The sequence below is a fragment of the Maniola hyperantus genome, chromosome 25 (genome assembly GCF_902806685.2).
Source record: "Maniola hyperantus chromosome 25, iAphHyp1.2, whole genome shotgun sequence".
Classification (NCBI taxonomy): Eukaryota; Metazoa; Arthropoda; class Insecta; order Lepidoptera; family Nymphalidae; genus Maniola; species Maniola hyperantus.
This window is the reverse complement of record NC_048560.1, coordinates 6,268,768-6,293,157: the sequence shown is the minus strand read 5'-3', so window position 1 is coordinate 6,293,157 and position 24,390 is coordinate 6,268,768. Positions and strand designations below refer to the sequence as shown.

At 38.8% G+C, this 24,390-nt stretch overlaps 1 protein-coding gene and 1 long non-coding RNA gene across 7 annotated transcripts in view; one reads left to right on the top strand and one right to left on the bottom strand.

The window, feature by feature from the left end:
* Window positions 1-24,390, top strand: part of ena (ENAH actin regulator enabled) — an 85,626-nt gene that overhangs the window by 17,764 nt on the left and 43,472 nt on the right. For 4 of the 6 annotated variants that reach the window (XR_011238180.1, XR_011238179.1, XR_011238177.1 and 1 more), the window contains exon 1: window positions 1,392-1,519. The exons of 1 other annotated variant lie outside the window; for it this stretch is intronic. The gene's annotated coding sequence lies outside the window, so the exon portion shown is untranslated. Of the gene's footprint in view, window positions 1-1,391; window positions 1,520-24,390 lie in introns of those variants that run through there. One more of the 6 variants, XR_011238178.1, reaches the window with a different exon arrangement.
* Window positions 1-24,390, bottom strand: part of LOC138404081 (uncharacterized) — an 87,942-nt gene that overhangs the window by 53,976 nt on the left and 9,576 nt on the right. The gene's annotated exons all lie outside the window — the stretch shown is intronic.

The following is a 24,390-nucleotide window of genomic DNA, read 5'->3' as shown; positions in this document are numbered from 1 at the left end:
TTTTTTTTTTAACTCTCGTTCATTTTTTTCCAATTATTAGTACCTTTTTTTTTTTTTTTTTTTTGTTTTTTTGGTCAATATTGCTTATAAGGTATATCTAGCTCTAATAATTCAGAGGTCATCCCAAACGCGGGCAAAGGCCTCCCCCTTTTTCTTCCAGGTATCCCTGTTAGCGACCAGACGCGTCCAGAGCGCACCGAGGCCATCAAATTCCTCCAGATCTGCGCGCCAGCGCGTGCGGGGCCTGCCACGGCGACGCGTTATGTAGCGTGGACACCACTGTGCTCTCCTGCGTCCACCTATTGTCCGACTGTCGCATAACGTGACCTGCCCATTTCCACTTCAGTTTTCTTGCTTGTCCTATAACATCGATCAACTTGGTTTTGTTCCTTCGTGGGCATCAGCTAGTGCGAAATAATCCACTGTCACTTAAATACATTATTCGGATACCAAAATGAAAGTTGCGAAACAAGGATTGAATTTAACTTTTAAACCATTTAATTTCGCCAGGCTTTTAGTTAATACGTACTTAAATTCGCCGATGAAAGCTGTAGTCGCTGTGATACTAAAGTTTATAGTTTTTGACCTTAATCTGTGACAGGTAAGAGGTAACGTTCGTTTAATGCGAGTCTGCAATGCAGTGATTCGATTCGCAATGGGTTTTATTTTATACGTTACATTTACTGATTGAATTTACTGTGAAACATGAAATAACGTGTTACAGTAAAACTACTATGACTTTAGCTACGTTTTGTTTGATAGCGTCTGGTTTATAATGTTGTATGACAAAATATAATCTTTCACCCCGGGCTGAAATTTCGAAAACCCGTGATAACACGTATATTTATTCATTTTTAATGGACAGCCCAAATACCAATTTTTCATTGATTTAACGTGAAAAATGACGGGACTTTCATACAAAGTTTCATCTCTTATGTAACCCCCTTAGGGGTGGAATTTCCTAAGATCCTATCTTAGTGAGTGCCAACGTCATAAAATAAACTAATATCAAGTTCAGTATCATTTCAAGTTTCTAATCCCATTTTTATGTGGGATAAATATACAAAAAATTCTACCTGGTGGGAGAGGTAGTTTTTTACCTATTTCTCAACTCCGGTGAACTTCACTAATTTGTTGAAAGTTTTTGTGCCATTTAAGTAACTTTTTAAATCTCCATTTTGTATCTGTTACTTTAATATTAGGCATAAGGCGAGTGCTTTAACGATTAAACTTCTAGAATTCATTAATCTATGACAATGACCAAGGTTTAATTTAAAAGTTGCACAAACAAATCACAGTCCATCCCTTTCTAACTCCATACATCCCTCTCACTTCCGTTCGATGTTTACGATTTCCCGCTCTTGGTATCTTTGAAACTAGTGTTTCGCGGTTCCTGCGTACGCGCAGACGCATGGATCAATGATCTATAGATCGGTTTATAGATCAATCGTGTTATGACAATAGTTACATTATGGAATGATCCATTGTGTATGTGGTATGTGAAGTGATTATATTGAGTGTATGATTAAATAATTTGGTATTGTTTTGATTTTCAAAAGGGTTCTTTGGCATTTATCTTGACTATTGATTCGTTAAAACTAAAACATGTTCATGGATGTTTTTTTAAGTCTAAGGTTTTTTTCAGTGTGTTTTTAGATGATTTTGCCCTTTGGGTAAGGTTTTTTTCAGTGTGTTTTAAGATGCTTTTGCTCTTTGGGTGATAAATATGCGGATTACTTAATCTTTATTTTATTAAGTAATTAATTATGAACTCTAATAATTATGGATATATTTTATGACCTTTGTCCAGCTTTTTAATACTTTAGTCGCGACCGAAAACTCTCTTATCTTAGACTAGAGGATGCCCGCGACTTCGTACGCGTGGATTTAGGTTTTTAAAATCCCGTGGGAACTCTTTGGTTTTCCGGGATAAAAAGTATGCCTATGTCCTTCCCCGGTATGCAAGCTATCTCTGTACCAAATTTCATCAAAATCGGTTGAATGGATGAGCCGTGAAAGGCTATCAGACAGATAGACAAACATACAGACAGACACAGTTTCGTATTTATAATATTAGTAGATAAGTAGATATGGATACGAAGTACATTCTAATTTCTAGGTTTACTTCACAATAGAGGTTTGATTTCTTACAAATACGATTTGTTTGAATTGGGAACCTTTTTGAACCTTCTAGTTATTCTAGAAAATCAAAGCGTTTTTACAGGATTTCTAACAACCTAACGCTGGCCATACATGCTCAATTTTACCGTCAAGTGTGCAGCGGACTTGAAGAGGCGTCCAGTCAACTGATAGCCCATACACTGTCAAGTTTACTGGACGCCGCCGCTTCAAGTCCGCTGCAAACTTGACCGGTAAACTTGATCGTGTATGTCTAGCGTGAAACTGCGGACGAAGTCGCGGGCATAAGCTAGTAAGGCCATAAAACATTACATATTAACTCAAGTACATAAGGTGTGGGTTTAGTTAGACAGGTGTGACTGCAGTTAACCGCTACACAACTTAACTGTATATTTTTATTTTAACCCACTTTTATAAATGAGATTACATCTATAACGAACGGTGTTGCTGACTTGCAAGAACGTCTGTCGTAGGTCAGACTGTGTAGGTTAAGCTGCGTTGACCCGAGCCGGAGAATGGATGTAGTAGGTATTCATGAAAACTATGATATACTCGTATATAAAACGAAAAGGTGACTGACTGACTGATCTATCAACGCACAGCTCAAACTATTGGACGGATCGGGCTGAAATTTGGCATGCAGATAGCTATAGTGACGTAGACATCCGCTAAGAAAGGGTTTTTGAAAATTTAACCCCTAATGGGGGAAAAAGGGGTTTTGAATAGTATCGAGTGTGGATTTTTATGACAGCTATTTTGAAATTATTATTATTGTTGTTGTAGCAATAGAAGTAGGCAGATATTATACACATTCAGGGAAAATTTCAACTCTCTACATTAGGTATTCGGTTTACGAGATACAGCCCGCTGACAGACAGACGGACAGAGGGCCCAGTCGGCACAAAAATAACAAAAGCCGTAGGCTACTAACTTGATTCATGAAAGCTAACCACTTTTTCATTCACATTTTTAAGGACACTTACTGGTCTGTGAGGATGCTTATTCAAGAATAGTTAGCATTTTTAATTCCATGGCTATCCAAACAAAAAGTTGTTTAAATGTTTACGGTGCTTAACTGTATTTACTACTAGTACTTGTAGGTTATTAAAATTTTCGTAGGGATCTATAATTTTTTGAAAATATAGATAACTAGATGATTTCGTCCCCGTGGATTTAGGTTTTTAAAAATCCTGTGGGAACTCTGCAATTTTCCGGGATAAAAAGTAGCCTATGTGTTAATGTCTGCTATAAGACCTTTTTTTTTTTTTTTTTTTCGCTGGGAAATGCTTTTACGCATCCTCCCCGGAAGAAACGCAGCTGAACCACGTTTCTTCCGGGGAGGTATGTGGGACTCACTGTAACCCAGAATACCCACTAAAACCCAGCGGACCCGTCAGCGCCATGATGAGGCGGCACAGGAACGCAGTTTGCATACTACTATGCCGTCTCAGCGGTACAGATACCTCACAGGGCTTCCCTACAGGATGCCCCTGCCTTCCTCCTCGGGTTTACGGCCCGAGGTAGTGAGCATATCGGCGCCTCCTTTGCCCTTGGCGTTTACGGCGTATGGGATGAGCGTTGGGATCCAGCTCTCTTTCTCGTTCAGCCGCCTCCTTTAATGCGAGCACTTGCTCGCAGAAAGACACTACTGCCGTCCAACAAGTCTCGCTTGTGATCATTGCGCTTATCACGCTTGGGAGCGATAGATCACTGCCCAAGGTGAACGACAATAGATGCTTCTGCGTGCTATAAGACCTACCTACCTGCCAAATTTCATGATTCTAGGTCAACGGGAAGTACCCTGTAGGTTTCTTGACAGACAGACAACAAAGTGATCTTATAAGGGTTCCGTTTTTTTTTTGAGGTACGGAACCCTAATAATACAATTTAATCATCTAACAAATTCAACATGGCGTAAATACGGATATTTCCTACTTATTATACCTACATATATAACAACATTTACACATCCTTATCAGAATGATAATAATGTAAACCTATTGTAAACTCGGTCACACAATTATTTGCTTAACTCCCAACACTGTTAATTAATCCAATTTGTTATGTGATATTAATATTATTTTACGCGATATTTCATCATCATCATCATCATCATCATCATCATCATCATCATCATCATCATCATCATCATCATCATCATCATCACCGTGAGCATGATCCAACACTGTACCTCACAGTTCCCACACCACTCAATGTACCTCACTGTACCACACTGTACTGTACTGTGTCTGAGAGGAGTACCGGCCCACTACTGAGCCGGAACTCCTCTCAGAGTGAGAAGGGTTTAGGGCCATAGTCTGCCACGCTGGCGCAATGCGGATTGTCAGACTTCACGCACCTTTTAAGAACATTGAGAACTCTCAGGCATGCAGGCAGTGGCGTGCACAGGGTTTGAAGCCAGGGTAGGCATTAGTTAGGTAGGAACCTGTTTACTGGCAGGTCATAATGTAAAATTTGCATTGAGCTATATTACAACTGGGGTAAGCAGTGCATTTATGCCTCTATGACCTGCACGCCACTGCATGCAGGTAACCTCACGATGTTTTCCTTCACCGTTCAAGCGAGTGATATTTAATTATTTAAAAAAAGGCACATAACTCCGAAATGTAAGTTAATTTAATGCAATTTGTACCAAAAACATTTACAATAAAGAGAAAAAAAGAGTAAAGGTGGACAGGGAAGCACTTATCTCTATGTGAGAACTCTACCAGTGACCCTTGGCAGTGCGAGAGCTTGGAGAGGGAGTAGAATAGGTACAAAAAGAAAATAGAATGTTATTCATGAAAAGAACATAAATGATACTATGTAACATTATATGTATAATATACACATACACATACATATGTATAATATTAAAACAACTTGCTCAAAGTTGCTATAAGGCAAACGATCAGACCTTCCTTTAAAGGATAATAATTTATTGTAAACCTATCGTATGTTTGGCCTTGTTCACTTCTACGTGTTACCTACATCATTTGATTATACGTATTTATACTTTACTACTTAGGCTGAGATCTATAGAGCGCACTTTGACTTCGCTCAGACTTAAGGTTGAGTTAAAACGAGACAGATTTATGTGAGAGATATAGCTTTGTCTCGTTTTAACTCTGTCTTAAGTCTAAGCTAAGTCAGAGTGCGCTCTATAGATCTCACCCTTAGTGTATTGTTCTGTCAAGACCTATAACGCGTAAAATTTAACTCCTCACGCGCCATTTTAACTTTTTGTGTCAAATTTTATCTCAAAAGTACGATTTTAGTCTTTATTTTAAAGGTGAACTTACTTTTGACATGACATTTGACCCATAGAGTTAAAATGGCGCGTGAGGAGTCATTTTGTACGGACTATACTAGTTAATTTGGTGGTGATTTAGTTGTTTAAACTCACTGTAAAACACGATCGCAATCTAGCTCCAAATCAGTAAAAAACCGGCCAAGTGCGAATCAGGCTCGCGCAATGAGGGTTCCACACTACAGTCGTACCTATTTTGTCGACATTTTGCACGATAATTCAAAAACTGTGATGCATAAAAATAAACAAAAATCTGTTTTAGAATGCACAGGTGAAGACGTTTCATATGATACCCCACTTGATATAGTTATCTTACTTCAACAATTGAAAACACTAATTTTTAGTTCACGACCACAATTTAATTTTTTTTGTGTGATCTAACCCTAACTTCACGGTTTTCAGATTTTTCCTCGAATGTCTGCTATAAGACCTACCTACCTGCCAAATTTCATGATTCTAGGTCAACGGGAAGTACCCTGTAGGTTTCTTGACAGACCGACAGACAGACAGACAACAAAGTGATCCTAGAAGGGTTCCGTTTTTCCTTTTGAGGTACGGAACCCTAAAAATGCCAAATCCGTACGTACAATCTGACAGATTATGGCCGGCATCATAAGACATATTTAAGGCGCTACGACACTTTTAATTGCAACCCGCAGACCCTGTTTCATTGACCCACATGCCCGTAATGAATCTCCATCGAAATGCGGCTATGTTGGACAATTTGTGCCAATGCATACCCACTGGCGACGGGTATATCGCTTGATGTAATAGGCTACTTGTCAATTTTTTAAAGTTGGTCTTAAATGGTTAATATTTGTGCTATTATATCAAAAAAATTAACACTATATTTTTTTGCGCCCTAAAAACCGTAAAACTTTCATTTAAAAATATATTTTTCTTAGACAGGTGAAAACACTGTCGGCCATGTTTGGCCGATAGATTATCTGTGCTCTGACGTCATGCATTTGTAAACAACAGCATAACCTCCCAAAGTTTAATAAACATGACTTCTATACTAGTGTACATGAAAAATATAGTAATTTTCGTTATTGTATCATCCGAGAATGTAAAAAACGCATCGATAAAGACCACAGGAAAGTTGTGGATTAGAGTGCCCAGTGAAATAAATATACGTAACACGCGAAGACTTGCTTAAAGGGATCCTATATGACTAACGACTTCAACCCAAATTTATTTTTGCAAAGATCACTTTGTTGTAATAACTTATTCAATTTATAAAGAGAAAACGATATTTTTTTACGTTTACTATGAGTTTTTAGAAATATATAAAAACTAGCTTATGCTCGTGACTTCGCCCGCGTGGACTTCATAAATTTCAAACCTCCATTTAACCCACTCAGGGGTGGAATTTCAAAAAATTCTTTCCTAGTGGATACCTTCTCTTTATCTACAAAGAACACACCCACCAAATTTCATGTATCTAGGACCAGCTGTTTAGATGTTTAGGCTGTGCGTTGATATATAAATTAGTCAGGACTCTAAAATATATATGGATACTACGTTAGTCCCCGCGTGACATAGGGATGACATTTCTTTGTTTACATATTTAATGACGTCACATCATGGCTGACAGCGTTTTCTGCGTTTCAAATAAAAATAAAAACTGTATTTTTTAAAATTGGATTTATATATCCATCCTGCGTTTTTAATCATTGTTATTGATATATTTCGTTGTCTTAAGCAAAATACTATAATAAATAATGATTTATTGGACGAAATAAGATATGAGTCAAGTAGCCCATTGGTGTGATTGTTTTAATGCGAATGTGGTGTGACTGCCGCCTGACTTGTGACTCTGTTTTCATCGATATAAATGCGAACAAAATTTTACACGGTTTTGGAACCAAATAAATCAGCGCCACCTCTTAGATACTAATGAACGACCCGTTTCAAATCCAGACGTCATTCACTGAGGTTGCATTGGTGGTAAAGCACCACTGAGTCGGTGCCATTTTGTTTGTTCAATGGCCCTGTCCATATGAAGTAATACCTATGTATATGTTTAAGTCGATGCTCGTTTTGGTATTACCGACCGATACGTGGGAGCAATTTTGTTATGATTCAGTAAACTTAAGTAAAATTAGCTTTAAACCTGTCATTTCGGCTGGATTTTCGTGATCTACGTTTGCCAGAATGTATAACGCGTACAATCTGAGAAAGGACTCGTCATATTTGCTGTTTTTTTTAATGAAAATATTACAATCAGACTTAAAGCTAGCCTTATCTAATTACTGTACGAATCATGCCCGCGTGGAATGGTGCCAAGAATACTGGCTGCATTTCAGCCAGAAATGCAGTCAGTTTTCTTAGCACCATTCCATTGGTATAGTAATTAGATAAGGCTAGCCTTAAGTTTTACTGTAATATTTTAAATATCATTAACTATTAGACTTGTAATAGTTAATGGCTAGAATCGAGTTTCGATTTCTATAGTAATCAAAGGCTGAGGTTGTTTGCGGTTAGGTCTAGTTAACCACAGTTCTAATATCAGCATAACAGGGAAGACGTTGAATCGATTCTAATTACCTATGCGTAATATATAACTACGATTTACGAAGGTATACTTACCTATGATTTCTTACATCTTCTATGAAACTTTGTCAATTTCATTTCTTAAGTTTTATATTAGTGGAATGAGTTTTTATCAATATAAAACTTCAAATAGGCTCATACAATACGGTATTTGACAACTAGTCAAATCAGTAACTTTTTATCAAACGTCAAAACGCGCGCTTAGTATGCGAGATTCTATGAAATACTTGGTGTGTGACGTCACAATCATTTGACGTGCTTTTTTAAGTTTAATCGATAATTTATAAAATGGTTATTACACTTCAAACCAACAAAGGACGTGGATTTCACGTATTTTGGAAGACCCTCTATTTAATTATCACTGAGAATTCAGTGATTTATTTTTGATGTAGTCAAATACCCAATTGTGTTGTTTTAAAATATGAAGACAAATTCGTAGTATGGGACATACGAGTTTTGACTTTTGACACAGTACGAGTGAGCTACGACCTTAAAAAAACCGGCAACGTGCGAGTAAAAGATTATGTACTTTTTTAGGGTTCCGTACCTCAAAAGGAAAAACGGAACCCTTATAGGATCACTTTGTTGTCTGTCTGTCTGTCTGTCAAGAAACCTACAGGGTACTTCCCGTTGAACTTGAATCATGAAATTTGGGAGGTAGGTAGATCTTATAGCTGACATTTGGGGAAAAATCTGAAAACCGTGAATTCAGGGTTAGATCACGCAAAAAAAATTAAATTGTGGTCATGAACTAATAATTAGTTTTTTCAATATTTGAAGTAAGGTAACTATATCAAGTGGGGTATCATATGAAAGGGCTTTATCTGTGGATTCTAAAACAGATTTTTATTTATTTTTAAGCATCATAGTTTTTGAATTATCGAGCAAAATGTCGAAAAAATAGGACTTTTGTACGGAACCCTCGTTGCGCGAGCCCGACTTGCACATGGCCGGTTTTTATTCATTTACATGGCAAGCATTTTGAAATTTTTATTATTTGATATTGTACCGGCAATAGCAATACACATTTTGTGAAAATTTCAACTCTTTCTTTACCTATACGGGTCATGAGATACAGACGGACGAATGGACGGACGAACGTACAGCGACGTTGGCATCCTTCGGATATGAAACCCTAAAAATGGCGGTCTGTTACCAGGGTTGGTTTAATACGTTAATTTTCGATAACTATAAAAACTAGAGGTGCACTGTGCAGCCAGACTCGTAAAAACTAAAAAACCGGCCAAGTGCGAGTCAGACTCGCGCACTGAGGGTTCCGTAGTACAATCGTATTTTATCGACATTTTGCACGATAAATCAAAAACTCATCTCTTCTAATCTCTTTCAGTTCTAAGTATGAGGAACCCCAAAATTTATTGTTTTTTTTTCTATTTTTGTGTAAAAATCTTAATGCGGTTCACAGAATACATCTACTTACCAAGTTTCAACAGTATAGCTCTTATAGTTTCGGAAAAAAGTGGCTGTGACAGACAGACGGACAGACAGACAGACATGACGAATCTATGAGGGTTCCGTTTTTACCATTCGGCTACGGAACCCTAAAATCAGCTTTGCATAATAGTCACAGGCGACAGTATCCCTGAACCGCTCCATTCGAAATGTGACAGGATTTGCATTTTTTACATTTAAAGAGTTCGTCTGTCTGTCTACTTGAATTACTAAAGTTACTGTTACTGCACAAGTTTTAATGAGATTTTAATGTCGTTGTTTTACGAAACTAGAGTTTGCGTACTGTTTCTCAATAGTTAAATTGTTTTTAGTTACTACTAAAACTATTTTTTTTAATTCAAGGTAACTATACCAAGTGTCGTATCATAATGAAAGGGCTTTACCTGTACATTCTAAAGCTGATTTTTATTTATTTTTATGCATAATACTTTTTGATTTATCGTGAAAAATGTCGAAAAAATACGACAGTACGGTTTTTCGAAATATGTGCCCTGCCCATTATGTCATTTTATGCATCGCAAGTCGCAACCCATTTACCTATGTTCTCCCTATCATCCTATCCTCCTATCATCTCATTTTCGATTTGATCACGCAAAACGATTGTTATTGATAATCTAAATTGTAGACAGAGCATTGGTATAAGGTAGTAAAAAGATACCTTCTTTCTGTAAACTATAACATCTTACCTATATACCTGTTATGTATCGCGGATTTGTCCGTGGGAAGTATTAATTGGGCGTACCGTTGTTATTGTCTCTCTCAATACCCACGCGCCTGAAGGTGCAATGTGCTCCAATTTGACTGTTTTGCTGGCTGGGTGACCTGCCCGAGTCTTTTATTGTTTGTGTAGTTTTGTGTAGCATACTGGGTATAAAGCTAGCCGATTGCGTAAGGAATTTTGATCCCCCCCGGTAAAAGACGCCCTAAGCACGTCCTTAACGACCCCGACGATCAAATCATGACCGACAATGCACCCTATCTCGTAGGGCTACACAATTCAACCTCATCACAGCGTCTTCGCCGGCCAAGACGAGGTCCCCGATTTCTAACGTCACCCGGACGTGGACTCACGCCACGGCCTCGGGGGCGTACGGACTAACCAGTAGTCCAACAACTCCACCCATCCCAACGTCATCCTAAGCCGTGGTCCGAGCCTCACAGGAGGCGCCCTTAGGAGGACGTTGCCCCCCGACCTCTCGAATTATTTCTTCGAGTCCTAGGGCTCACCCCAGGGCGGAGCTTCGCGCTCGTCAACCCCCCCGGTGACGCTGTAGCGGCCAGTAGGGCCTACGCAGCATAGTCAATCCGAAACAACACAAAAAAAAAGGAATTTTGCTATACGCTCCAAAATGCGAGTAGCCGACTTTGGCCTTACAGCAGCTTTACTCAAATGGGACCGGACAGCTCGTGTGTGCCGTATACGGGCAAAATCTGCTTCTTTCTGGACTCCCCAGACTCATCAACGCCAGCGTGGTAGGCCGAGGCGACATTGGCGTGGTGAATTAGATAAATTTACGGTTACGTGGCCTGAAGAGGCACGGAATAGGGAATGGTGGAAGGGTCGGCCTTTGCCCAGACGTGGGACAGTGTAAGCTTAGATTAGATATAGTAGTTTAATGTAGTGTCATTAGCAAGCATTTATTCGTTCATTCGTGCGAACGCACTGCTTTGGAGCGGACGCTTTCTCAATAATTGATATAAGTTTTTTGTCTACCCACATCAAAATAATAAAATGTAGATATGAGTGAAGTTAATAAGGAAATGGATTGTGAAGTATATATTCCGCGTGAAAATGAATTTGACGAAAGTGTACGATGTGAAAAAAGGCAGCGGGAAAAAAGTTTGCGCGACAGTAGTGGCGCAAGTATTGATGAAGAAGGATTTACAACGGTGATGCGACGGCGAACCAAACGTCTAGCTGTACGTAAGTCAAGTAGCAGTGATTGCAATGACGACATCGACATGTCGAGACATGCACAAGAAAATGAAAAGATTGAGGTGAGCGTTACGTCTAAGGAAATTTTGCTTAAAAAAATGGCATTTGCGAAACTATTGCGATCAGAAGGTATACTAAATATACTGAGTATTAAATATAAAAGCCCTTATAAAGTTTTGATAGAGTTTGGTGACAAAGAAAATGCTCATAAGTTACTAAGCAATAAAAAGTTTGCGGAAACGGATTATAGATGTCAGTTAACAGAGGGGTTGCAATTGACATTCGGTATAGTAAGAAACATTGACTTGGATGTTCAAGAGGAAGAAATGCGGGCGAGTTTAGAAAGTGAATTCGAAATTTTATCTATTAAAAGATTAAGGAGATGTTTGGATAATGGTGAGTGGATTGAGAGTGAATCAGTAAGGGTGTGTTTTAAAGGTCCTACCTTACCCTCGTATATACTAATATACGGGTGCAGATTTAAGGTGGAACCATTCACATTTCCTGTCACGCAGTGCGCTTCTTGTTGGCGATATGGTCATTCGAAGAAATTTTGCCCAATAAAAAAGGATTTTTGCCCGAAATGTGGAAAACAACACTCAAATTGTGAGACTAAGTTATATACTTGCATTAATTGCAATGGGGATCATATGGCGCTTGACAGAATGTCCTGTCCGGTATTTCTCAAAGAAAAAGAGATCAGGAAGATTATGTGTGAGGAGAACTGTAAATATCGAAAAGCTCTGTCTATATATTACGATAAAAAGAAATTAAGTGATAGACTTCGGCGTGATAATATGGACGGAAGGAATGAAGCATTCAATAACCGTAATGTAAGTTATAATGAGAAGAATTTAAATAAAACATATAGAGACGTTCTAATTACCGAAGCTGTAATTCATAATGAAGAGAAAGAAGAGTCATCAGATAGTGAAATAGAAATGGAGAATATTGAAACGACATCGACAGGGGCACAGAAAGTTAAAAAAAGGAAGAAAAAAGGAAATAAGACAGAAAGTGTGGTTTGTGATACAGAATGTATCACTGAAAACACAGAAAGAGAACGACATCAAGGAGAAAATAAAGAGGAATATAAGAAGAGACGTAACAGATTTGACTTTGTAAGATTGTTATTAAAAATTAAGGAAGTATGTTTTTCACATATAAGTTTCGAGAATAAAATGAAATTGATTTTCAAAGTTGTCATAGAGGAAATTAAAACGCTGGTAGTTGGATTAATTAAAGATAATGACATTTTAAAAAATTTCTTCAGTCTATTTTATAATGGATAGCTACAACAACAGGCTCACTTTAAACATTATGCAATGGAACTGTCAGAGTCTGAAACCAAAATTAACAATTTTTAAAGCATTTTTGGATCAAGAGAAGATACATATTGCAATTTTGAGTGAAACGTGGCTCAGTGAGGAGGATGATTTTAATGTTAGCGGTTATAACATATTCAGGAAAGACCGATGTGATGGTTATGGTGGTGTAGCAATAATAGTGCATAAAAGTGTAAAAGCTAGAATTTGTAATATTGATATTAGTAATGTAGGAATAGAAATAGTCTATATTAAGGTTCTTAACTGTAATAATTTAGAAAACATTGTCTCTGTGTACTGTCCGTCATCTGTTCGTACTACTCAGGCTGATTGGGATGGAATTTTCGCAAAATTCGGGAAAAGAAGCATAATTGCCGGTGATTTTAATGGTCACCACACTAATTGGGCGAATAAATGTGATGTTAGAGGTAACCAGTTACAGGATGCTTGTCTTGAATCTGGTTTGGTTTCAATTAATGATGGTGAAGCTACGAGGATTAAATTAAATCTGAATAATTTACAAGAAACTTCACCAGATGTCACATTTGTATCTTCTGATATAGCGATTAGCATTAAATGGCAGGTTACTAAAGAAAATTTGGGTAGTGATCATTTAGTAATTCAATACACTATCAATTATGTGGAAAAGTTACAATTCGTTGAAAAACGTAATTTTAAAAAGGCTGACTGGGATTCTTACCGTGAAACTCTTCAAGAAGCATTTCATTCACCTATTAACATTCAAAATATACAACAAGGTTATGATTCCTTTATAGACAGAATAAATGATGCTGCTAATAAACATATACCTATGTTTAAAATTTGCACTAGTCCAAAATCTAAATTTAAACCCAAATCTTATTGGTGTGCTTCTATATCGGAGGCTGTTGCTAAACGTAGATTAGCATTAAAACATTTTCGTCGCAATCCAACACCCGATAATCTTAACATATTAGAACAAAAAATTCGAGAAAGTAAAAGGGTCATATGTCAGTATAAGTCACTTGATTGGCAAAATATGTGTGATAGTATTAGTGAGGAGACGTCAGCGTCTGTTATGTGGGATAAAATGCGATGGGTAAAGGGATACAAAAAACGGAGAGTGTATGCATCTGATAAACAAAAAGTAGATTTACTATGTAAGCTAGCACCTGATTACGCATTAGCATCGATGCCAAAATTAGAATCTAAGAACACTATGTTAGAATCAGCTTTTACTTTACAAGAGTTATTAGTTTGTTTAAAAAAGAAAGACACGGCACCTGGAGAAGATGCAGTGACATACTCCATGATTTATAACTTACCATTAAACGCTAAAATAGAGTTACTCAAGCTTTATAATTCCATTATTGTTGCTGGCCAAATACCGAATCAATGGAGAGATGTAACGATTGTGCCTATCCCAAAACCAGGTATTAATGGTTCTTTGTCTGATAATTTAAGACCTATTGCACTTATTTCATGCATTTGTAAAATATTTCATTCTATGCTAACCAAGCGCATCGAATGGTTTGTTGAAAAACATCAATTATTATCTCAAAACACCTCCGGCTTTAGAAGAGGCCGATCTTGTTTAGACTGTATTACTCTTGTAACCTCATATATTCAGGAAGGATTTTCTAAAAACGAACCCACATTGGCTTTATTTTTAGACATAGAAGGAGCGTATAATAATGTTGGTGTTAATGAAGCTATTAAAACACTTGATAAAATTGGTGTAGGTTCGAAAATATGCAGATATTTATGGTGTTACTTAAGTGAAAGGTATTTAAGGATTGTAGCTGATAATAAGGGAGGTTCAGATATAGTGAGATGGACTAGTATGGGCTTAGCTCAAGGAGATCCGATTTCTCCTCTAATATTTAATATTGTAACGCAAGAAATCACACAAAACATTATTCCAGGTGTAGCTATTAGTCAATATGCAGATGATTTTGTGTTCTACATAAGAGGAGCTAATTGGCATGAACAAATTTTCAAAATGCAATGTGCTATTAATATAGTGGTGGAAAAATTGAGGCTAATTGGCTTAGAACCATCTCCTAGTAAAACTAAAATATGTTTATTTACAAGACAGCGGAAAACAGAGCAATTTAATATTAAAATTCATGGTCAAATTGTACAAATTGTAAATAATATAAGATATTTGGGCATCTGGTTAGATAAATCTTTAAGGTGGACGAAACACTTAAATGAGATTAGTGAGAGAACAACTAAATATCTAAATATTCTCAAAATTTTAGCTGGATCAGGTTGGGGAGTCCATCCTATGCATTTGCGCAGAATATACATTGCGTTAATATGTAGTAGAATGGATTTCGGCTCTTATTTGTATGATAATTCGGCTAAAACACACCTGTTCAAGCTTGATAGAATTCAAAATCAAGCACTTAGAATTATAGGAGGATTCATTCGTAGTACACCTATACACGTTATGGAAAATGAAATGGGTATTCCTCCGTTGTTCATTAGAAGGAAATATCTAGCATATAAGTGTTGTATTAAGGTACAATCATGGTGTAATAATGACATTGTAAATAGTTTAGACAAACTTAGTAATGTAGGTGAATCAAGATATTGGCTGAATAAAAAAAAACCTTTACTTGCTATCACATATGACGAGACTAAAACAGAGGCTATTAACTCTTCTAAAGTAATGGAGATGTTTACTTTAAATTCATGGATCAGTAATATAAAATATGATGATAATATTATAATTAATTTAAAATGTGTTAATAAGGGTAAGAGGTCGTACGAAATTAATAGATTAAAATATGAAGTTATTCAGGAAATCAATAATACTTACAGTGAGTTTTACAAGGTTTATACTGATGGATCAAAGAGTGAATCGGGTGCAGGTGCGGCTATATATGATCCGAATCGTAACAGTCACAAAATATTTAAAGTAAACAATGAGCATATATCGATATTAACTACCGAATTGATAGCAATTTTTGAAGCTCTTAAGTACATTTTAGCAATTGATGTGAAAAAAGCAGTTATATTGACAGATAGCAAAAGTGCATTGCAACATATTATTAGATGTACTAAAGGTTGCAATGGAATATCGATAGCATATTCTATCCTTGGTATCATACAAGATTGTAGAGACAAGGGGTTTTTTTATAAAGTTTCAGTGGATTCCATCCCACATTGGACTGTCCGGTAACGAGGAGGCGGATCGATTGGCAAATTCGGCTCTTTTAAATGGAATAAATTATAACATAAAACCTCACTACACCGAAGTGTTTTCAAAATTCAAAACTATTTGTTTTAAAATTTGGAATGAATATTTTAATAAGAGATCACTCGATAAAGGGATATGGTATAGAACAATTCAATCCGAACCTCCTCGTATACCTTGGTTTGTAAATAGTAAAATTAATAGAAATAAGTTAGTTATAGCATTTAGACTTAGATCCGGACACATGCCATTAGGCAAGTTTAAACACTTAATGAGGAAAAGGGATTCTCCCAATTGCGAAGTATGTGGTAAGGTAGAAGATGTTTCGCACTTACTATTGGCATGTGTTCGTAATCATAATTTGAGAGAAGCACTAACGTGTGAACTAAATTTAAATTTTATGAGTATTGGTATTTTTAACTGTATTTTGAACAAGCCTTCGAGCATTTCGGCAATCAAAGTGTATAAATTTGTTAGTGATTCTCTCAAATTGATATAGTTTTAGGTTTAATTATGTAGTTTGATTTTAATTTAGTTTGTAACGATGGGGCTGGCATATAGATTATCTGTAAAAGCCCCTTACAAAATAACAGATAAAAAAAAAAAAAAAAAAAGCATTTATTATTTTATTAGCCAATGCCCGCCGACTTCGAACGTCGAACGTCGTTAGGTGTTTAAAAATCCCGTAGAACTCTTTGATCTTCCGGGGTAAAAAACGGCCAAGTGCGAGTTAGACTCGCGCATCGAGGATTCTGTACTCGGGTTTTTTTAGGGTTCCGCACCTCAAAGGAAAAACGGAACCCTTATAGGATCACTTTGTTGTCTGGTCTGTCTGTCTGTCAAGAAACCTAAAAATCGAGCCACCTACTTTATCAATATCTGCCTTGTATGATATCAGATACATTAAAAACCATTATGGCTTTTATCTACATTACCTCCCCCTCGTATAAGTTGATAATTAACTTTGCTAACCTCACTGTCAAAGTTCCATTAGAATCCGCGTCTGTTTCGCAAAATGGCTTCACCAAAATTATGATAAAGTGAGTTTATATTAAACTACGCCTATTAAGAGCGCTTATAGCCTAGTGGTTAAGACGTCGCGTCGGCCTCCTATTCGGTCAGGGGTTCGATCCAGGACATGTATATCTAATGACTAACTTATGCTCGCGCCTTCGTTCGCGTGGACTACACAAATTTCAAACCCCTATTTCACCCTCTTAGGGGTTGAATTTTCAAAAATCCTTTCTTAGCGGATGCCTACGTCATAATAGCTATCTGCATGCCAAATTTCAGCCCGATTCGTCCAAGAGTTTGAGCTGTGCGTTGATAGATCAGTCAGTCAGTCAGTCAACTTTTCCTTTTACATATATAGACTACGCCTAGTAAGAGTGATTATAGCCTAGTGGTTAAAATTTCGGCCTCCTATTCGGTCTTAAAGTCACATAATCAAGACAATGTGCGGAATGAGGGTACCGAACGGGCGTGGGCCGACTTATGCTAAGCGACTGCCTAAGCTTGGCGATCGGGGGTGTCCGGCTATTAGGCGTCTATAGGTGGGGTCTGTGATCAGACCGTAAAAGATATGATGGTTGCACACGGCAACCTCCTTAATAGGAGTTAGATGGAGTCATAAGTTTGTTGAATAATATAAAATTATCCAATTTCGGCGCAAGTCATTATGCTTGGCGCCGTTTTATTGATTTTTTTCACTTTAGGAATACATAAATTTTGCTAATCGGATTGGATACTAAAAAGAATGCTCACTTAGTTGTTTCTTGACTGAGACCTCCCTGACGCAGTGGTAAGCGCTGTGGTCTTATTAGCGGGAGGTCCCGGGTTCGATTCCCGTTTCTAAATTTCTGGTATGGTCTGGTGGAAGGCTTCGGCCGTGGTTACCGCCCTACCTGCAAAGCCGTGCCAAAGGAAAGACTATACAATCCGTAGTCACGCACCTCTAAATTTACGGAGTTATGTGCGTCTATCAATCCGCACAGGGCCAGCGTATGGGAGGCGGAATGGAGAAGCAAAGGCAAGGGAGAGGGACCCGAGAACTCATACCCAACCTTAAAGAGTGGATTGAACGCAAACACGGGGAAGTCGATAGATGGATCACGCAGGCTTTGACTGGCCATGGGGTATTCAATACATATTTGTATGCTATTGGAAAAGCCATAAGCGAGGAATGCTCATACTGCGGGGAAGAGGATAGTCCGCAGCATGCTATATTTGAGTGCCGTGTGTTTCAACAGGAGAGAAACTTAGTAAATGGTGAAAATGAAGATAATTTAAACCCGCAAAACCTGATACCCAGAATGTTGAAGAACGAAGAGGAATGGGAAAAGTACGCGAAGCTACTCAAATATATAATAAAAAAGCGAGAAGACGATGAATGGGAGAGGCAAAGACCCACGCCCTGAAAAACAGCTGCCTTCCTGAAGTAATGCTTCGTGCAATTCCGGGAAGCCGCGAGCGGAGTTATCGAAGAGTGGAGGAGGTTTTTTAGTCCGTAGGCCACTGCGCAACATCTGCAGTGGAGTCGGGCATGCACAGTGCAATCCATGAGGGTTTTCCTCCTCCAAGGAAAAAAAAAAAAAAAAAAAAAAAAAAAACAGGGCCAGCGTGGTAGACTATGGCCAAAATCCTTCTCACTCTGAGAGGAGACCCGTGCTTTGTAATAAGCCGTTGATCATGATGATGATGATGATGATGATGATGATGATACAATCTATTCCTCGGGAAGCAACACATAATCATCATCATGGAACACAATTCCACGCATTCGTTCCTGAATCCTGTAAGCCGGTGACAGTAACGCAATCAGCGTTAGACACGGTTGGCCGAAGGACGAGGTGGATGAGTCTGCTGCCCGCTGAAGAGTAGGTCCTTGAGTTGAAAGGCAAGCCCTTGTTCCCGGCGAGCCTAAAACTGTTGGGGGAACCATTTAATCTCAGAGCTAGGCCTGCTTTTGTGGGTGCCGTTAGCTAGGTTGCAGTCGAATACATTCGTGTCCCTGTGCCTAGCAACAACGGACAAGACAACACCGTGGGGTTTTAGTTGGCAAGTGTCCGGCATAATCGTACGTATCCATGAGGATTTAAGGGACGAGGTGGATCAAAACGTCGAGGTTTCGACGTCCCTGGCAAGCGTCAAATGTTAGCAAATTTGACGCTTGGTAGAGCCTAATATTTGACATATTATTACGATATGATTCAGGGTCAAACCGAGAGTTCCCTCACTTTAGTTCACTCAGGAGGTCGATTTCGTAAAACCTGCATTAATCATTATTACAATCTCAATTGTTGTGATTGGCTGAATTTGTGCTATTCTTGTCGCAACAATGCATTGTAGCCAATAGTGAGCGAGCGTCAACCAATCAGAGGTGATTGCGATCGTGTACCACAATAGCTGTCATTCTACCGCAATCGAGCAGCCGATCTGTCAGGGAACGTAGAAATTAGCTCTTCACAAGGAAATAGTATCTAAACTATTCCTCGGGAAGCAACACATAATCATCATCATGATACACAATTCCACGCATTCGTTCCTGTACGCCCGCGACAGTAACGCAATCAGCGTTAGACACGGTTGGCCGAGGTGGATGTACGTCGTAGCATCACGTCTCTAAAAGGGTCAGGTTTTATGGCTTTTCTCAGGCATTCTTCGAATATTTCCCTTTAAGTTGTGTCACGCTTTTGTAAGAATCAAGTTTTTTCTTCTTTTTATATGCATTACCTACCTGTATTTATCTAGTAGCTTAAGCTTAGTGTCGTTGGAGTTACATATGTGCGTTTTAAGTAATTAATATCACTTGCTTTAACGGCGAAGGAAAACATCGTGAGGAAACTTGCATGCCTCAGGCATGCAATTCTCCTTAGTGTTCTTAAAGTTTTTTTAAAATTCAGATACAAGTTATTCCTTGACTGCAATCTCGCCTGGTGGGTAAGTGACGATGCAGTCTAAGATGGAAGCGGGCTAACCTGGAAGGGGTATGGCAGTTTTTATTAAACCCCACACCCCTTTGGTTTCTACACGGCATCATGCCGGAACCCTAAATCGCTTGGCGGCACGGTTTTACTGATAGGGTGGTAACTCCCATCAGACAAGATCAAAGATAATTTAGAAATTATAAATTCCCAAATTGCTCCTGCCGGGAATCGAACCATGATGATGATACCGTGTAGAATCTGCCGTGTAATAAAAACTGCCATACGCCTTCCAGGTTAGCCCGCATCCATCTAAGATAGATTGCATCATCACTTAACACCAGGTGAGATTGCAGTCCAGGGCTAACTTGTATCTGAATAAATAAATAATATTAACCCGGGACCTCCCGTCTATAAAACCATAGTGCTCACCACTGCGCCAGGTGAGATCTATAGAGCGCACTCTGACTTTGCTTAGACTTAAGACAGAGTTAAAACGAGACGGAGCTATATCTCTCCCGTAATCTGTCTCGTTTCAACTCAATCTTAAGTCTGACCAAAGTCAAAGTGCGCTCTACAGACAGATTTGTACTAGATCTCATAACGATCTAGTGTGACGTATATCCACCCCTTAATTCCTCAAAGGCGGCATACTCCAGCGTAGCCTACTAAATTTCTTCTCAAGTATAGTAGTAGCTCTTGCTCCAGTATTTTTCTTCAATTATACAAAGACATTTCCGCATCACTGCACTAAATGCGGTTATGGTTCGCTACTCGTGAAATCTTTCCTTCTAACCCATATTTCCGCTACATAGAGCTCAGTCTCCCATGAACCCGATCGATTCAAGTTACGGGGTTAAGAACACTCTTTGCTTTTCTATTAGTCTTTATTTCTAGCATTTTAAAGCTCAATTTTGGTTGTATAAGTTGGTTGTATAAGTTTGTCAGGTTATGCCATTGTTAAATCTGCCGAGAAGGCTTTTCCTAGCTTAGTGGATTGCGGTGAATCTGTTACGACCCAAGTTAATATGGTCTGCAATGTTGATACTGTCTAGGAATTGTCGATTTTACGAAGAGACTCAAAGTTCTCTGTGATTAAATAATACTTAGAACCGTAATAGGTAGAGAGTTGAAATTTTCAAGAATGTGTATTTATATTGCCGCTATAAAAATTAAAAGCGTTATTTCTTGTAAGATGGTACAACACTCGTCGAGTCCGATTCGCATTTGGCCGGCTTTTATACAACGTTACTTTTAGTGTACGCAAAAACCGAAACACTTGCTGAATATGTTTACATAAATAAATATACAATTTTTTTTTTAAAATGAGAAGTTATGAAGTTAGTTAAGCCTGTTGTGTTGAGTCGTTGTCCCGCAAAAACATGGTCACCCCAAGCAAGGGACTGTGAGCGAACGGAACGGCTAGCGTCCGCGTCGTTCGAATCAGCTGGTGAATACGGTCACTCAACTAGGTGTTAAAAATTGCAGGATAAATAAGAATTTTTTGGTCAAAATATAACCCGTTGTAAAAATTGTTGCAATCGAATCTGTTACTGATTCTGAACAAACTACTTTCAGATTTTGCGTATTCTAAAACTAACGTTGTTTATTTAGAAAATTCATTTGACCCGCGTCGTCGTCTCGGTGCAACTCTGCCCAGCGAGAGGCTCGTCGCAATCCCGATCAAGTTTCAGCTGCGGCCGCCAATCTCTATAGTGATTAGCCAACTGCGCGGGAGATATTATAGTGTTGTGAAAACATAGGTGCGCTCTCTATTCCCTCGCTCTCATAGACCCGATGGGACGGAAATCCGACACGACCGAAAAGAGAGAATTTGAATAGAATAGAATGTTTTTTTATTCATGTAAACTTTTTAAAAGTGCTTATGAATAGTCAGGTAGTTTTAATTTACCACTGGTTCGGAATGCCGTTCCTACCGAGAAGAACCAGCAAGAAACTCGGCGGTTGCTCTTTTTAATTTTTCAATTTACAATGTTATTATACCGTACTATACAAGCCATTGCAGCCCCGTGCATTGCTGGAGCGAGTCAAATCCAAGCTTTTTTATCGTTTACATAGTCTGCGATAAAAGTCTGTTTGCCAAGGAGGCTCAAGGGGCTCAAGTTTATTCAAATAACGTCACAATGAATGGAGCTCCGGTTTTGAAAGGATTGTAGTAAGTTCTCTTAAGCTTTGAGAACGACTTACTTTTCTGCTACTGTTGGATGTTGGAGGTTTTCAGTGTTAGCTGAATTTCGGTGATAATTTCCTATAGTAAATCCTTTCAACTATTCAAAGATCTTTTTCAGGTCTTTGGATAAAAGTCTGTGTGCCAAAGAGGCTCAAGGTATGATTGTGGAAGATCATTTTCAGTTTTTTTTTATTTTTTATTTTTTATTCAGATACAAGTTAGCCCTTGACTGCAATCTCACCTGGTGGTAAGTGATGATGCAGTCTAAGATGATAGCGGGCTAACCTGGAAGGGGTATAGCAGTTTTTATTAAACCCATACCCCTTTGGTTTCTACACGGCATCGTACCGGAACGCTAAATCGCTTGGCGGCACGGCTTTGCCGGTAGGGTGGTAACTAGCCACGGCCGAAGCCTCCCACCAGACCAGACCAGAAATTTAGAAATTATAAAATTCCAAACCCCTGCCAGGAATCGAACCCGGGACCTCCCACTATTTAGACCACAGCGCTCACCACTGCGCCAGGGAGGTCGTCAAAGGAGGTTTTTCAGGTCTTTGGATAAAAGTCTGTGTGCCAAAGAGGCTCAAGGTATGATTGTGGAAGATCATTTTCAGTTGATGAAATTGTAGTGTGCTCCGAGAACTGCTTTCTTTTCTGCTATTGTTACCATGGCATAAACTATACCGAAATTCTATTTTATTTACAAACATATTTAAAATATTTACAGTTTATATCTATGTGACTTATCTAATTACTATATAAATCATGACCGCGTGGAATGGTGCCAAGAATACTGGCTGCATTTCCGCGCTGGACAGCCAGGCTGATCCGTTGCGCAAAAAATGAGCCAGCCCTTCTGTCACCAGATGAGGCTATTAATCGCGGTGAAATGTCTCGTAAAATTTTTTTGCACTAAGACTCCATGGCCCCAGGGTCTCCACGGCAAACGGCAAAAAAATGTAACTCTCTATAAGAGAGGCATACTTGCGCCGCTTGCCGTTTTCAGCTGTTTCTGCTGCGGCTCCCGGTCTTGACGCTGTCTTCCTGATATGACACGGGGCCAATGTGTCAACGCAAGTTGCGTCCCACATTAGCGCCCGTCCCCGTTCCCAGGGAACCAGCGTCAATCCATCAGGTCTCTTGCCATCATCCCGACTAATCCCTGCCGGCTCAATGAAATTCCGAAATTCTGCCACTGGTGTTTGTTAAGCAGCGATAGAGCAAGTTAAACGAGTTTCGCTTTCAGCAGCCAGCGCCAGCATACCAAGTGCGACCTCCCAAGTCGTTACATAAGCCTAACAATACTCTTTACGTCACAATGGACTTGCCGACACCTATACATTAATCACGTCCTCAGAACTATTGTCTATCGATACGTCATAGTCAGTGGCGTGCAGCTCATAGAGGCATAAACGCATAGTGAACTTCATGCAGGCACAAAGGCACTGCGGACGGCTGTTTTTTAAATGAAATAAATTTATTTTTAGACGGCCGCTATCTTTTATCAAAGTATTTTAAAGTGCCAAGTCGGTACCTAGTTCATCATCATCATCATCATGATCAACCCATTACCGGCTCACTACAGAGCACGGGTCTCCTCTCAGCGTAAGAGGGGTTTTGGCCATAGTCTACCACGCTGGCCATGTGCGAATTGGTAGACTTCACACACCTTTGAGAACATTATGGAGAGCTCTCAGGCATGCAGGTTTCCTAACGATGTTTTCCTTCACCGTTAAAGCAAGTGATATTTAATTAATTAAAACGCACATAACTCCGAATAGTTAGAGGTGCGTGCCCGGGATCGAACCCCCGACCTCCGCTTAGAAAGCGGACGTCCTAACCACTAGGCTATCATAGCTTAGATGGAAAGTTTTGGCCTTCTGGTTTGGTGTTTAGAAGATATAAAGAGCGATTCACGAATACCGCCACTAAACACACCAGAGTATGATAGTACACCAAACAAATATTGATTTTTTACCTTAAAATCTAAATTTTAATTTTATTTTATATTTGAACTCTGTAATAATATGGGTACAATTTGCCTGAAATAAATAACATTATTATTATAGCTTATGGTACCTAGTAATGCCATTTATTTACTACATAGGTTCAATTACCTACTTCTACTTCAGTTAGTTACTACATGATCAGGGGGCACGGCAGTGCCCCCGCCAAGGCAAGCCAAACCAAAGGACGAGGCACTACGTACCTTTTCTCCAAGCGTTTCGTCGTATGTTCGAACAGTCATAGCTTCCTTCTGGATGATGCTAGAAACAATTATTACAAAAACCTTTTGCCGACTCATTTCCAAAAATGTAATCCCGCGCGTTTAGTTTTACTTGAAACAAACAAACAC